Here is a 17,664-nt window from a genome sequence, read left to right as displayed (position 1 = left end):
ATGCGAGGTGTATACGAAATAGATATATTTTTATTGCCAAATACTATTAAATATAATACAATTTTACACAAGTTATTTATTTATTTATAGAATGGATATACCTAAACTTCGCTACAACACTTATAGGCAGTGTACCTAATCGTAGAGTAGTGTAGTTTTTAGTAAGTCCGGTTCGTTCCACAGGGATACAACTAAATTTAACGCTATAATATATTTTAAACTATATTTGCATATAAATATATATATAAGTAGTATTATTATTATAAAAAGGGGGTTTTACCATTTAATGACCGATTTGTTGATTTTATGTCTTAAGTTGCAATTAAAACCTAATGTAAAATATTAAATATACAAATGACTTAATTTAAAGCGTAAAGTAAATGACGATAAGTAAAAATGCGATAATTAAAAGTACGATAATTAAAAGTGCAATAATTAAAATGACAGTAAATAAAAGTGCGATGAGATATAAAATAAAGGAATTATGCTTATTTAAACTTCCGTAATCATGATGTTCGACGTGTTGATTTTAATTTATTACCATGGGTTAATTGTCCTTTGTCCTGGATTATTCGATATGTCCATCTGATTTTTATCCATAATAGTCCATCAGTCATAAATATAAAATGCGAGTGTCCTCGTCAAATTATCCTTATACCCGAAGTCAAATATTCCAACTAATTGGGGACTTAAACAGTAACAAGGTCTTAATACTTTGTTTAATAATTACACCAGGATATCGACTGCGTGTAACCCAAGGTTTTAATACTTTGTTAACAATTACGCCAAGTGTCCTTGTACATAATCCACCCCTATTTTAATGAGTTCATTGACTATTAATCCATCCCCGTGTCCGGTTAAATGAACAATTATTAGTACTTATAAATATCCCGCCCATCGTGTCCGATTGAGTGTATATGGTTATTTATAATTACCTCAAATTGTAAATCTCTATATTAAATTAACGAATTATCATTCAGTTAAACAAATATAAAGCCCTTAAATAACCCATAGTCCAATTTCCACAAGTGTCGGTCTTTTGTCCAAACCCCAATTATGGTACAAAGCCCAATAACCCCGTCTTCAATATTTAGTCCAACATCATGATTACTTCGGCTTAAATAAGCATAATAATAACTTAGCTACGAGACATTAATTTAAAAAGGTTGAACATAACTTACAATGAGTATTAATCACGTAGTGTTACACGGACAGAATTTTGACTTACAAACTTAAAATATTCGCCACTATAACCTTATTATTATTATTAAATTAAAAATAAAATTAAAATTAAAATTAAAATTAAAATTAAAATTAAACTTAAAATTATAAATATATATATTGAGAGAGTGAGATTGAAGTATGATATATGTGTATTCCATTCATCCGAAATATGCTGCTATTTATAGATACACTGTTGGGTTCATGCGATAACATGAGATTTTCTCATGCTGGCCATGCGATCGCATGGCCGCCTATTCATGGTCACTCATCGATTAAAACATGAGCTGCTATGATTTTTTAATATATATAATATAATATATATAATTTAATTGTAACATCCGGATACCGGGCCTAGGTGAAATTTACCTTTTTGCCCTTTTATGTTCTAAAGTGCATTTTATTGTAATAATTAATTATTAATTATTAATTGTTTATAATTATTTATTAATCTAGTGGGTTCATTTTGTGACAAGGGTCTCATAACTTATTTGTTTATTAAATTAGAACTTTATTTGGGCTGCTGAACGAGGTACGTTGCGTTTCAGTAATCTGTTAAATACCGTGTATTATTAGGTATGGGTTTATTACCCATTTAAATGGCTAAAACCGCCCCATGTTTTAATTTAGTTCCTGTATTTGGTTTTTCCCCTTCTCTCTCTTCGTTCCTCACGACCCCAACACCAAGAACCCTAGTTTCTTTGATCTTTGATGAAGATTATGTTGAATGCAAGCTTTATAATTCAGATTTCTTGCTTCATTAACATCCAAAACAGGTATGTTTTCCATTAATCTTGTGTTTAATTCTTGAAAATTAGGGTTCTTCATGAAAGTTATAAAAAATGCAATTTGTGCTTAAATCTTGATATTATGATGTTAATTAAGTTGTTTTAGACTAGATTATGAATATGAATGTATACATGTTTGTGTATGTATATGAACTTGTAAATTAGTCAAAAATTGCTCGAATCACAGATTTTGGGGTCTAAAACCCACTTTTTTTTACTGATGCAACTGTGCAGCTACTGCTGCTGTTTCTGTCTGTTTTCGGCAACTGCTGCTGCCGGTGTGCGGCTGCCGGTCAGCGGTGGTTGCCGCCGGTTGGCGGTGGTTGCCGGTTTGCGTTTCGTGTGTCGATTTGTTGACCCGTTTGGACCCCGACCCATCCGTGTAAATTTATGTTGAATCGTTATGCCCATTTAATTTTGACTCAAGTGTTGGAGTATTTAAAAGAAGAAAATATAAGCGGGTTTATGTTTTGGGTACATATAGATGTTTAACTCGACCCTTTAGTATGGTTGTTGAAATTTTAAGTTGTTAGTTCGCCCATTTGAACCCACGACCCATTTGTGGATTTAATTTAGGTCTTTAAAATTGTATAAGTGTGTTATTTTGCTTGTGGAATGCTAGATTATTGTTGTTGTATGTATGTGCTTGGTTATTATCATGTTAAATGGTCAAAAAACTGCTCGAAACTCAATTTTTTTGGGCGAAAACGGGAGGGACAGCAGCTACATTGCTGCTACTGTTTTACGCTGCTTCGTGGGGCAGTTTCTGCTGCAAATTTGCAGCTGGAGCTGCTGTCTGCAGCCTGATATGCTGCTGCTATGTTGCGGTTCACCCACCGTGACGCGCAGCGGCTTGGCGTGGACGCACCCCGATGACCCGTATACTTGTTTTATGGTTCGTGTGTTGGTTTATTCGCCCGTTTGACCCCGTTTGACCTTGTTTGACCCTCTTGGATTATATTGTGTCAAAATGGGTATCTGTTGGTTGTGATACGTACACGAGGTCGTGTTAGGTGTATATGCATGTTTCAATATTTTAAAATGGGTTAAAGGGATCCAAGCTCTCTAGCTTAGGGTTCCATCACCTCTTTTGACTTGGATCATGTTCATACTTGTTTGATTGATGTAAAGTTTGTAACTTTGTTTGTAAATAGGACTTGTAATTGTGTTAAGACTAAGGATATGATGTAACCTTGGTTCATCATCCATCTAAGACTCTTAAATGAGTTATGTTACCACTTGGTCTTAACATATTGTATATTGATGGTAGAATCTTGGTCAAAAGTGATGCTAAACCATTAACGAGTAGTACACTTGAAGCTACAAGCATCAAGGATGAGAACCGTGATGAGCATCAAGCACCAAGAACCTCACCGGAGCACTTGTCCACTGATTTTCTTATCTGATCAGACTACCTGGGCTACTGGAAAGTTTATTTTCAGTTAGTTCGGTTCGAGTAGATGATTTTCCGTTTAGGCCTCGTCTTAATCCGAGTTACGGTTTAGGATTTATGGCCCTCCGAGAGTCACTACACCCTATTAACGTTGTGCTGAAATTTCTGACCTACTCGCACTTAAACCGTCGCCACGGTCAAATGAAGACGATTTAGGTTCTGAAAATTGGTCAGCGGTTAGGGGACTCACATACGGAGCCATAGCCACTGACTATGCATCTTTTCAATTTACGTAGAGGTCGCAGCATCTGACCGAAGTCAGCCTATTGTTTCGATCTCTATTCTTGTCGAACTTACTTAGCTTTTATGATGATGAATGATGATGATGATGACACTTAAACTTATTTTATGCACTATTAGAATTTATAAAAACAATCTACTGACCTAGTAACCCTTGATTTAGGTTGATGACCTTTCGAACCGACTTACTACTTGCGTACTTTCATTACCGACTTTACCGCTTTTATCACTGTGAGTTATAGCATTTCCTTTTTACTTTAACTTATTTTGGGAACTGAGAATACATGCGGATTTTATGTTTTACATACTAGGCACGAGTACTTAAACTTATATATGTGTGGGTTATACAACGGCATAAACATTCCCTTTAGCTCGGTAACGTTTAATCATTGGTTTTTGAACCATGAACGCGAATCTTAGATATGGATCCATAGGGTTTGACATCCCCACTCGGGCTAGTAGCGCTAGCATTTAACGAGTGTTTAGTACTTCGTAAACATACGCACTTGCCAAGTGTACTTTTAGGGGGTATAAACGTTAAGTTAGTTACCGAGTGCCCACTGTTGAGCATATACTTAATCATACTGATTTGAATTACTGATTTGAAACGCTTGTTTGAAGCACTGAAATCTCGTGGCCTACATTACATTACTGAATACAAACAAACCATAGCTCACCAACATTCGTGTTGACTTTTTAAGCATGTATTTCTCAGGTGTTTAGACGTTGTTGCTTCTGCTGTTAGCCTTGCTGTTCTAGTCTCGGTGTATAGACTTGCTGTTACAGACTTGCTGTGTTAGACTTCCGCTGCATTACTTAGAGATGTCTCAAACATAAAACTTTTAATTTGCATTCCCAACTTATGTTATTTTCAAAACAATAGTTTTGTAATGACCTTAGTATCATGTACTCATGTTAATGTTTCCTATTCATCTTTTGTAAAACATTATCTGTTCATGAATGCAAAACTGGTTTTCAAACAGCATATAGTGTTTGACCTTGTAATGATCCTGTTGTTGATGTACCGTACACGATGATTTTGTACGGGGTGTTACAGTTGGTATCAGAGCATTGGTTGTAGGGAATTAGGTTGCATTAGTGATTCTAGGACCGACCCGAGTAGGATTCACTAATAGGACTAATCTACAACTTGCTAGTTTACTTGTTTCTGCGAAACCTGCTGCATGCTACTGTGTTATATTACTACATGTTACTGCTTACTACTACTGCATGCCACTGCTTACTTTTACTACCGTATGAACTTGCTGCATGCTACCGTTTCCTTTTACTGCTATGTAAACTCGCTGCATGCTTTTGCTTATTCTAGCTACTGCATGCTACTATCTGCTTTCGATTGCATGTTACTTCTGTTTAGTACTGTTAATATTGCCATGCTATGTACTGCTGTAAACGAGCTAGGTTGCTGTAGTGCCTGATTACGTGCTTGCTTCATGCCTGCTATTCGCTGCACCGACTTGGAAAAACTTACCTTTCCTAGTTCAGATGTTCTTCTGAACCCATTTCTCATACGTCTAACCCTAAGGATTAGTATTGTAATCCACCTGTTACTACTGTTCCACCATTCCAGAGATCGAAACGATTCTTCATGCAATCTAGGAGGAGTACCCCTCGGATTGCACGCCCACTAAAGTCGATCCTCGGAGGAGGAGATATTGGAGGATTTGTCGGAGTAACAGCACCCCGTGCTCACTCTAAATAGCCACGTACGACGTATGAACATTCGAAGGTTGTTCAGTTCCTGCAAGATGGCTCGTATCTCGTACGCTTTCATGACCGTCACTTATCTCTTTCGTTCTTCACCACTGCTCGACGATCTGACGCCATTTCTGGATTTAGTACCCTAACACTCTTAGGCATTGGGGAAGTCGGGAGGACATCTCCTTTCACAAGGTCAGAGTGCCTTCTACTGATGCTCAACCATACCCAAAGACTTGGGAGTCGCCTCAAGACATATCGTACTACTACTTGCTACACATACAACTCGACGCGAGACCCAGATTGAATTTCTAGAAAGAAACCTAACGATGTTACCTGAACCTGAACATTTTGAAGAAATTTCAGGACATTTAGGCATTGGTGCATGACCTACGGAACTTACGCACCCACACCGAGAAACCGTGAGATTAATTATGTAGATTTTGTTTTGAGATAGCATAGATTAAGCACCGTTGGATGAAATTGAGTAGAACTGAAAGTGATCACGTTACATTGACCATATGGAGTGATATTGGAATGAACGTACAATTTAGTACAATATAATGACGCCAGGCCAGCGTAATTATATTGAAGTGAATCATGCAGAAGTCCCAATGTTACTACATAAGGAATATGAAGCGATTCAAAGGAAATTTTGGTAGAAACCACTTGTGTATACGCATTATGGTCTGATAAAGGCAAGAATAACCACTTAGTCTAGATACTGTACGAGAAGGGCCTGAATTGCAGAATTGATAACCCGAAAATTTTTATAGATATATACACCCTAGATACTTAAGGAAAAAGTTCTCAAATAGGAAAAAAAAAACTTTGGACTCACATACGATAGAGCAATCGTTATCTCAGCTATGGAGACTCGCATGGATCCTGATTTTAGTTAGGGTACGTTTCTTCACAATGATTTATCATCTCGGAATTGTTTAATACTAGAGTGATAGAAACCTTATATCTAAGAATCCTAGTGTGGTGACTAATAAGCCATTAACAATCATGAGAGTTAAGTATTCTATAGGACAAGCTAATGGTAAGTTGGCAGAGATAGAGGAGTAATTTAAGATAGTACCTTAAAAATTAACAGGTGGGTCATTTGGAGATGACCTCATGCCAACAAAACTTGGAAGTTTTATAGTAGTAGTTGGAAAGGATTAGTTACCTGCGCATAAGAAGATGTTATTTGAGAAGGTTGATAAAAATTTTCACGGCAGTATAATAAGATTTGGTTGGAATGGACCTTAAAATTAACCTAATACTCATCGAGTTAGAAAGCTTTGAGGAAATAGTTGGAACGGACTGACTTTCAAGGACGAAAGCGAAAGTTATTTATAGTAAGAAGATTATTCGTATACCTCGCGAGAATGGTGAGCCAAAAGCCATCTGGATTACTTCAACAACCCGAGATCCCACAATGGAAATGGGAAGGGATGACGATGGATTTCATTCTGAAACTACCGAAAACAGTCGGCAGTTATGACACTATCGGGGTTATCGTTGATCGCCTCACCAAATCTGCTCACTTTCTAGCCATGAAAGAAACCGATACAATGGACAACGATACATAAAGGAAATTGTATCCCGTTACTTCAGCAATTCAAATTCTATACTACCCAAGAATCGTATTTGATACTCATTCTTATGCGACACTGAATCCTAACTTATTCCGAGAGAATTCTTAATCAATGATAATCATACCATCACCCTTCTTACTTCGATATTAGTCATACCAGTTCGGAATTTCCAAAATCAATGGGTAGTTAATCCCCGTCTTCATACTCTCCCTTTCGTTTCTCACTTATAAGCAACAACTTTATACTTAAGCATTTTTGGTCGAAGGACTTATGCCCTACTAATAGTCATCAACCACATTAAAATTCAACAGTTTTCATTACCTCGTAACATTTTTGCTCAAATATCACCCGAGATTTTCAAAAGTCTTTTACTCGATTCTCATCAATCTTTTTTTCAACTTGTAACCTCCGAAATATAAAAATTTTGTTTGCCAAAATTTTACTTACACTATTTTACTGTGCGATCCTCTCAAAACTTAATAAAAATAAATTTATTTTATTTGCCATTTGTGCAAATTTTTGAAATCGTATACGTTATATAAAATAAAGTAAATAATTACTTCTTTTTGACAAATACATATGAAATTTTACTTTCACTTTTACAAATCAAATCTTTTATTCAAAGGATATTTTACCTTGAATGGTACGTGTTGTACATAACCCTAGTTTGCTAAGAACTTAATTTCTTTTCTTACATCGTCACCTTAAATGAATTCTATAAAATTTTCGTTGCTTGTCAATATAAAATTTTTCGTTGCTTATTCGTATCCAAGTCATCATGAAGACAGACAACTGTCGAAACTAAGAGATTCATGTGTGTGTATGTGATGAAGGCACTTACTACCACGTCATGCAGAGCCTTCGGGCATCCACAAACACTTAAACCATTCAAAATTACTGCGTTACCCCAGGGATCTTATTCTTCACACCTGTCGGAGTGATGCTCTATCTTACATAACTCAAAGTCCTGACCTATTCCAAGGAAATTCTCATCTAGCGATATTAACATCATTAGTATTCCGACTTTAATATTAGCCATAACATGTGTGGCATTCTGCAAAGTCAAGAAGCGATTAACTTCTCATCCTCATGCTCTATCCTTCATACCTCACTTTTTAGCAACGGCTTCGCACGTAAATATTTTTGGGCCAAAGACTTAAGTTCGGATAATCATCAAAACCACATTTAATTCATTAGTTTTCATTACCTAGTAACATGTCAACCGATGATTCAAAGATTTTTCACTCGACCTTTTTCAACTCGTAACCTCTGAAATACGAAAAACTATATTTATCAAAATTTTTACACGTTGATTTACACGTTGCTTATTTGTGCAGTGCTCACGAGATTTATGGACAAATGAAAGTACTAAAAACTTTTCTATCACTTACGCGATTTATAAAATCATATATGTATAAATTTACCCTTACTTATTTTGGGTTAGTACATACTAAGTTATACCTTCAAGATGATTAAAAATCGCTCCTTTATTGAGTTGTTTTAAGTCAAATAATTTTGTGCAAATGGTACTCGTAATAAATACTTCTAAATTTACCAAGAACTTCGTTCCATTTATGTTGTCGCATCAAACGTTTAAAGGTTTTTCAAAACTTCCTCGGTTGATTTTAGTAAAGGTTTTCGTATTAGACTACACCATGTAGGGATCACACTTCTTCTCTCCCTCCGTTAGGGATGAAGCTTACTATTAAAATCCTTGTTAAAAACGCTTGAGCCACTTTGGGTGGCAGATTTATAAAAAAAAAATTTGTTAGGAAGTCTTTGTACTCGAAAAATGTTCCTTTTAAGGTTAAACATGGCAAAATCGCGGGCCGATAAATCAGTTTTCTGAGGTACACTCAATGGTCACCCCATTGTAGGAAGGGCACTAGGTGGGTTTCTATTCTCAATATTTCACGGCTAATCGCAACATCCTCGTAAAAATCATCTCTATGAATTAGTAGGTTGAGGTACAAGGAATCGTTTTGAGATTCTTTTCACTTAGAGTAAACCGTTCTTTACGACCAAGGGTCCACATATCTTCTTGTCCGCGCATCTCCTTAAGTATAAGGATAAATTCAGAACAAACCGCTCGAAGAGTTCACCCTGGTTCAAAGATCACACCTTTCGTGCGATTCTCTTTCGGAAATGTAAAGTAACATACTTTAGGAATCTATGAATCTTGTTATCCTCTTGGAAGGGACTGCTTAAAACATCTGTAATACGGATATGGTTACTCTACACATTCCTTTCTTCGTTGGTTACAACTATATGTTGTTCTAGTTAATGTTAACCCTAACTTCAACATGTAACTGAAAGGATAAAGTTACATTATGGAACTGTTCTTTCATTCCATCTAAGGATAAGTTCACCTACAGTATGGTAAACTGGGTGATATCCTTCATTGTTCATTCAGACCATCCTGAAGGCACTATAGATAATTATGGCTTGCATTGCATATAAGTCCGATTATTCACTTTCAGCAAAAGTTTCAATTCATATAGTTAAATGAAACTTTCTTAAATATCGAGTTCTTTATGCCTATGGACTCTTTCCGAAATCAAGGGGTTAGTAAAATCCGTGGCTAACACTATCCAGACATCAAATCGCATGGTTATGATCACCATGTTTTCTATCCTACCTGTCAGCTTTGTATTGCGACATAAGCGCTCAATGTTTTAGATGAGTTTAGTAACATTCATGATGTATTTCATGCATCCAGCTTACTAAAGATGCCTGTAAGGCTAAAAACATCATCTTTTCTTTTGTGGATATATTCATACAACATACTCATGTTAACCAGAAACGAAATCAATTTGTTGATCTCCTAAGAGACTTAATTAATAGCATATACCTATTCTTACTTTTATACGCCAGAGTACCTTTCAAGGTAAATAGCTCACTTTTTAGCCCACGAATCTTTCAGAACTTTGATACGCTACTTCTTATTTAAATACGGTACCATTTTTTTTTTCACTCCTCAAATTTCGGGACGAAATTTCCATTAACAGGTGGGTAATGTAACGACCCGGCTTTTTCGACTTGCTTTTGTGCCTTGTGTTTTTGCGAAACTGCGTATTTGTGCGTACTGTGTTACTTCATACTCTGGAAACTTGATTTACGTGGTTTACTTCCATTTATATGTTAAAATGTGCCTTAGAGTACGTAGGAGACATAACTTGATCATTGGAAGCCTTTATAACCGTTAGTGTTATTTGGTGTTTCGAATAAACCGCGAACTTGCGCGCACGTTTAACTTTTGTCATAATCGGAATATTATGACTGCGAAATATTAATTATTATTTTATAATAATAATTACCTGGGTTTTTGGATGCTTAATTACGCGTAGTAATTTAATTATGCACAATAGTTAGTCTTGTTGGACTTTCTACCTTGTTGGGCTCAAGCCCACCCTACTCTAGCTAGTGACCCAATTAATTAGCCCTTGTCCATGTCATCAAACCTTGTCAAATTCCTTGCTTATAAATACTAGCCCTTGTTCATGTCATCAATCCTTGTCAAATTCCTTGCTTATAAATACTAGCCCTTGTCCATGTCATCAATCCTTGTTAAATTCCTTGCTTATAAATACTAGCCCTTGTCCATGTCATCAATCCTTGTCAAATTCCTTGCTTATAAATACTAGCCATTTACCTCTCATTCAAATCACTTGCTCATTTGGTTTTCACACACACTTGTTCTTTCTTTCTTTCCTTTCTAGTATTGCTTGTAAGTCTTCTTTTTCTTCTTCTTTTCCTTTCATTTTCGTGGCCATCATCATCATATTATGGAGATCAAAGTTCCTTTTAGCTTTGATCTTACTTATATCTTGTTGATTCAAGCATGAATCTTTCAAGAACATGGAAGATTCACGCTTTCTAGCTTTGAATCTTCATCAACTTTGTAGATTCATCTTTTTTTTTTTACTTTAATCTTGTTATTTTGTGATAAAGATTCAAACTTTTGTTTGTTATCTTCATATATCTTAAAGATCCAAGCTTTATGCTTCAAGATCTTCAAGAACACTAAAGGTTCAAGCTTTCTAGCTTTGTAACCTTATAAATTGTGTTAAAGGGATCCAAGCTCTCTAGCTTAGGGTTCCATCACCTCTTTTGACTTGGATCATGTTCATACTTGTTTGATTGATGTAAAGTTTGTAACTTTGTTTGTAAATAGGACTTGTAATTGTGTTAAGACTAAGGATATGATGTAACCTTGGTTCATCATCCATCTAAGACTCTTAAATGAGTTATGTTACCACTTGGTCTTAACATATTGTATATTGATGGTAGAATCTTGGTCAAAAGTGATGCTAAACCATTAACGAGTTGTACACTTGAAGCTACAAGCATCAAGGATGAGAACCGTGATGAGCATCAAGCACCAAGAACCTCACCGGAGCACTTGTCCACTGATTTTCTTATCTGATCAGACTACCTGGGCTACTGGAAAGTTTATTTTCAGTTAGTTCGGTTCGAGTAGATGATTTTCCGTTTAGGCCTCGTCTTAATCCGAGTTACGGTTTAGGATTTATGGCCCTCCGAGAGTCACTACACCCTATTAACGTTGTGCTGAAATTTCTGACCTACTCGCACTTAAACCGTCGCCACGGTCAAATGAAGACGATTTAGGTTCTGAAAATTGGTCAGCGGTTAGGGGACTCACATACGGAGCCATAGCCACTGACTATGCATCTTTTCAATTTACGTAGAGGTCGCAGCAGCTGACCGAAGTCAGCCTATTGTTTTGATCTCTATTCTTGTCGAACTTACTTAGCTTTTATGATGATGAATGATGATGATGATGACACTTAAACTTATTTTATGCACTATTAGAATTTATAAAAACAATCTACTGACCTAGTAACCCTTGATTTAGGTTGACGACCTTTCGAACCGACTTACTACTTGCGTACTTTCATTACCGACTTTACCGCTTTTATCACTGTGAGTTATAGCATTTCCTTTTTACTTTAACTTATTTTGGGAACTGAGAATACATGCGGATTTTATGTTTTACATACTAGGCACGAGTACTTAAACTTATATATGTGTGGGTTATACAACGGCATAAACATTCCCTTTAGCTCGGTAACGTTTAATCATTGGTTTTTGAACCATGAACGCGAATCTTAGATATGGATCCATAGGGTTTGACATCCCCACTCGGGCTAGTAGCGCTAGCATTTAACGAGTGTTTAGTACTTCGTAAACATACGCACTTGCCAAGTGTACTTTTAGGGGGTATAAACGTTAAGTTAGTTACCGAGTGCCCACTGTTGAGCATATACTTAATCATACTGATTTGAATTACTGATTTGAAACGCTTGTTTGAAGCACTGAAATCTCGTGGCCTACATTACATTACTGAATACAAACAAACCATAGCTCACCAACATTCGTGTTGACTTTTTAAGCATGTATTTCTCAGGTGTTTAGACGTTGTTGCTTCTGCTGTTAGCCTTGCTGTTCTAGTCTCGGTGTATAGACTTGCTGTTACAGACTTGCTGTGTTAGACTTCCGCTGCATTACTTAGAGATGTCTCAAACATGAAACTTTTAATTTGCATTCCCAACTTATGTTATTTTCAAAACAATAGTTTTGTAATGACCTTAGTATCATGTACTCATGTTAATGTTTCCTATTCATCTTTTGTAAAACATTATCTGTTCATGAATGCAAAACTGGTTTTCAAACAGCATATAGTGTTTGACCTTGTAATGATCCTGTTGTTGATGTACCGTACACGATGATTTTGTACGGGGCGTTACAAGCTTAATTATTGTAATATGCTTGCCATGCTAGTTTATATTTGCTACTTGTATTGCATGCGACATGTTAGATTTGTTAAGTACCCTACTTTAGGTATTGGTTAGTAATACTGATTGTGATTGGCCTTCTAGTCCATAGTTGATCAGATACTGCTATGCTTAATTTGGTTGTGTTAATTAAGACTTGTATGAAGTCTTTTTCTTTGCCGTTGACTGTTGACCGACGGGACACACGTAGTGACCCGTAGGGACTGACTAGGTAGTAGTTCCCTTATTTGTTGACCAGAGACTTGAGCCTTAGTTTGTGGTCGTGTGATGCGTAGTCTGTATGTTTATACACCATGACTGAATCAGTAGGTGTGACTGGCCCAATAGTATCATAATATGATTGGACTCGTTGTGTAGGACCCGTAAGGTTGTCCTAAGGAACTATCTTCCTTCTTTAGTTTGACCTGGCCTTGTGTGTGATCCTTAGAATGTAAGTATGTGCGGTTTTCTTAAATTAGCCTTTTGGGCAGATAGAGTCGGACTTTGACCTGACCAAGGACCGAGTGTTGGGTGTGCGTTGACCTTATGACCAGTGCGAATGAGTGCGAGTGTCTGATCATGATTGGGGATGGTGACTAGTGTCTCCTTAGGATAAGTTGTCTCCTTAGGATAAGTTGGTATGGCTTGACAATGACTACTTTCTAGAGGTAGTGCGATATCTTCATTTGACGGTTGTAACCTTATAGGATTTAAATAAAAATATCGGGATTTACTAGTGTAATTGTAAAAGGAGATCAGTTGGATAAATTTTGAACAGTGCAGACGTGTTAATATACTGGGATGCTTGTAATCTGGTAACAAATTTAAACACCTTGTGTTTTTGGGGTATATTTGTTATTAGTGGATTTTAACTACCAATGATCATAGAAAATAGATTGTGATGGATTTACGAACTCGATTTGGGTCTTGCTCCGAAATACTCGAAACTAGAAGTATGATTTGGGATGATGTATTACGTCTGGCCATCGTAAATACATTATAGTAAATCATACAGTAATTTCGAGAGTTCGAGAGTCGGAGGAGATGTAGTAACTGACGAACCAGACATTGATCGACGGTTTATTGCAGTTTTCAGAGGATTTTGACTGGGAGTTGACTTTTCTGACATAGTATGACGATTGTGAAGTATCTAGATATTTGGTAATTATTAGTTAAATGGGTTCGAATTGAGGATTCTGACGTAATTTTGATCAAGTGGCTGACTTTTCTGAAGTAACATTAGCGAAGTCTGGCACGTGTATTAAGGTTACTTAAGGGAATTAACAAGTAGATGATTACGTCTGGAACTTGATGATGGTTATCCTTTACTCGGGATTCGTGATTTAATGACTAAATTGACTTGAAATTTGTGTTGGTGATAATTTCTACCATGATGAGTTGATCAAAAACATGAGATGGTTAATGTATTATTGGGTGAACATCGACATGGTTGTACGAATTTTGACGAAATTCTTAAATATCGGGTTTGAAACGGGTAATGAATTACATAATTCAGGTAATTTAGTGTAATCTGGATTGACTTAGCAATACAGTATGGATAAAATTTGTTAATTTTGTGTGTTTTAAGGTAAATGATAACCATTGACCAGTGATTTGGATTGTATTGATTTGGAAATTCAATGGAAATGACTCAGTGTTAAACCCCAAAATGAGATTGATTAATATATAGTGATGAATTGTTAGTTGTAAATTCGTAACTTCAAGGTGTAAACCTATAATTGATGTGAAATTTTTGTGGAAATCCATAAAATTGATGAGAGAACAAGGTAAAATAACGTAAGTTATTTTATTATATTAGACAAATGGTTTGTAATTGACAATGACAGGTGACTTGTTAATTTTTTTCAGTTGGGAATTGGACGAAAATTGACTCATTCAGTTTTTGGACAGCGACAGATTTCAGTATTGAATTACTTTTGCAAGTGGTGAGGATGATGATCTAGACCAGAGTGTGGGGAACGATTAGGGTATTTTGTAGTGTAAGTGAACATGCAGATCAGAGTATAACGGATCTTGACCATTAGGTAGTAGTCTTATTAGACAGTTGTGTTTGCTTTTGGCCAATGAGTTTTCGCTAGTCCGACGAGAAATGAACTGAACCTAATAATGCTTGTGATCGTAGACATGTTATGACTTTGATGCTCTTTATGACCCGTTGTAGTCACGATTGGTACCTAGAACCCTCATGACTGAGATTGACCTTTGTTGACTTTGACTGACCTGATTCCGAGGACGGAATCTCTTTAAAGGGGGGTAGATTTGTAACATCCGGATACCGGGCCTAGGTGAAATTTACCTTTTTGCCCTTTTATGTTCTAAAGTGCATTTTATTGTAATAATTAATTATTAATTATTAATTGTTTATAATTATTTATTAATCTAGTGGGTTCATTTTGTGACAAGGGTCACATAACTTATTTGTTTATTAAATTAGAACTTTGTTTGGGCTGCTGAACGACGTACGTTGCGTTTCAGTAATCTGTTAAATACCGTGTATTATTGGGTATGGGTTTATTACCCATTTAAATGGCTAAAACCGCCCCATGTTTTAATTTAGTTCCTGTATTTGGTTTTTCCCCTTCTCTCTCTTCGTTCCTCACGACCCCAACACCAAGAACCCTAGTTTCTTTGATCTTTGATGAAGATTATGTTGAATGCAAGCTTTATAATTCAGATTTCTTGCTTCATTAACATCCAAAACAGGTATGTCTTCCATTAATCTTGTGTTTAATTCTTGAAAATTAGGGTTCTTCATGAAAGTTAGAAAAAATGCAATTTGCGCTTAAATCTTGATATTGTGATGTTAATTAAGTTGTTTTAGACTAGATTATGAATATGAATGTATACATGTTTGTGTATGTATATGAACTTGTAAATTAGTCGAAAACTGCTCGAATCACAGATTTTGGGGTCTAAAACCCACTTTTTTTGCTGCTGCAACTGTGCAGCTACTGCTGCTATTTCTGTCTATTTCCGGTAACTGCTGCTGTCGGTGTGCGGCTGCCGGTCAGCGGTGGTTGCCGCCGGTTGGCGGTGGTTGCCGGTTTGCGTTTCGTGTGTCGATTTATTGACCCGTTTGGACCCCGACCCATCCGTGTAAATTTATGTTGAATGGTTATGCCCATTTAATTTTGACTCAAGTGTTGGAGTATTTAAAAGAAGAAAATATAAGCGGGTTTATGTTTTGGGTACATATAGATGTTTACCTCAACCCATTAGTATGGTTGTTGAAATTTTAAGTTGTTAGTTCGCCCATTTGAACCCACGACCCATTTGTGGATTTAATTTAGGTCTTTAAAATTGTATAAGTGTGTTATTTTGCTTGTGGAATGCTAGATTATTGTTGTTGTATGTATGTGCTTGGTTATTATCATGTTAAATGGTCAAAAAACTACTCGAAACTCAATTTTTGTGGGCGAAAACGGGAGGGACAGCAGCTACATTGCTGCTACTGTTTTGCGCTGCTTCGTGGGGCAGTTTCTGCTGCAACTTTGCAGCTGGAGCTGCTGTTTGCAGCCTGATATGCTGCTGCTATGTTGCGGTTCACCCACCGTGACGCGCAGCGGCTTGGCGTGGACGCACCCCGATGACCCGTATACTTGTTTTATGGTTCGTGTGTTGGTTTGTTCGCCCGTTTGACCCCGTTTGACCCTGTTTGACCCTCTTGGATTATATTGTGTCAAAATGGGTATTTGTTGGTTGTGATACGTACACGAGGTCGTGTTAGGTGTATATGCATGTTTCAATATTTTAAAATGGGTTCTGAGCTTATTTGGGTTAAAGTGAGAAAATTATGATCCATTTGAGCCATTAGTGTCCAGTTGACCCATTTGTGTGACTTGGCATTGTGTGTGTGTGTGTGTGTGTGTGTATATATATATATATATATATATATATATATATATATATATATGTATATACATATATACATATATACACACATGTGCATATATATAGATATACGCGATCGCCCGTTTTGACCGTCGACCCATTTGAATGAATTAAGTGATATGTATATAGTGTATGTATATAGTGTATGTATATATGTGTGTATATATATATATATATATATATATATATATATATATATATATATATATATATATATATATATATATATATGGAAGTGTAAGTATATATATTTATGTATATAGTGTATGTATATATGTATGTATATATATATATATATATATATATATATATATATATATATATATATATATATATATGTATATATATATATATATAGAATGTAAAGTAGTTAGTAAATGTGGTGCGGTTTACTAACTTGTTTAGTATTTGTTCTCAGGTGATACAGACGAGGAGAAGACTCGGTGACATTAGACTACCGAGTTTTGCGGGTATCGGTGAGTGGGACTAACTGGAGAACATAGTATAGAGTAGCATGTTATATTATGATTGACATGCTTGTTAGCTATACTTACTGATACAGTTAGATAGTACGTTGTGATGACTGCATGTTGGTTGATGCTTGTCTGCTGGAGCCCAGTGCGTCCCTATTGTGAAGTGGCCACGGTAGGAGAGATCAACCTGCGGGTTGGGTTCCTCATGTGGTGGCCTAGACAATCGTGGTGTATATATATGTGAATGACGCGTCCGTCACGTGTGGATTATATATATACAACACGGTGGTGGAGGAACTTCTGGTAAGCCCCAGTCCGATCAACTGGTGGTTAATGGTTTGGCCGAGCCGCCAGAGTCTCTGTAGACAGCACTTGGGTGATGTTTGTGTGTTAGATTTTGTGACATGATTAGTATGACGGTTCCTATATACTATTACCTGAAGTTAATTGCACTCACTTAGCTTCGTGCTAATCCCCCAC

Source organism: Rutidosis leptorrhynchoides, chromosome 10, assembly GCF_046630445.1.
Source record: "Rutidosis leptorrhynchoides isolate AG116_Rl617_1_P2 chromosome 10, CSIRO_AGI_Rlap_v1, whole genome shotgun sequence".
In the NCBI taxonomy this organism is placed as follows: domain Eukaryota; kingdom Viridiplantae; phylum Streptophyta; class Magnoliopsida; order Asterales; family Asteraceae; genus Rutidosis; species Rutidosis leptorrhynchoides.
The sequence above is the reverse complement of the archived record's forward strand: the minus strand, read 5'-3'. Positions refer to the sequence as shown.